The sequence below is a fragment of the Sardina pilchardus genome, chromosome 11 (assembly GCF_963854185.1).
Source record: "Sardina pilchardus chromosome 11, fSarPil1.1, whole genome shotgun sequence".
NCBI lineage: Eukaryota > Metazoa > Chordata > Actinopteri > Clupeiformes > Clupeidae > Sardina > Sardina pilchardus.
The window spans coordinates 9,153,564-9,153,823 of record NC_085004.1 but is presented as its reverse complement, the minus strand read 5'-3'; positions in this window follow the sequence as shown (position 1 = coordinate 9,153,823).

Sequence of the window (260 nt, the reverse complement as noted above, 5' to 3'; positions counted from 1 at the left end):
CATGAAACTTGAAGCAAAACAAAAAAAGTTAACCATATACAGTAGTTTATGATGTTGAACATTGCTTGGGGTCAAATTGACCCTAATGACAACATGAGGGTTAAACTACTAGCTGAACTCAGAGCCTGACAACAGGCTGTATTTTAGTCTGTGGACCTAACTGAGTTAAACAACTGAGTGTGCAGGTCAAATTAGGACTCTTCCCCTCAGTGGTTAGTTTGTGGAATGAGTTGCCCAGTGTTCTGCGTCCCCACCATAGT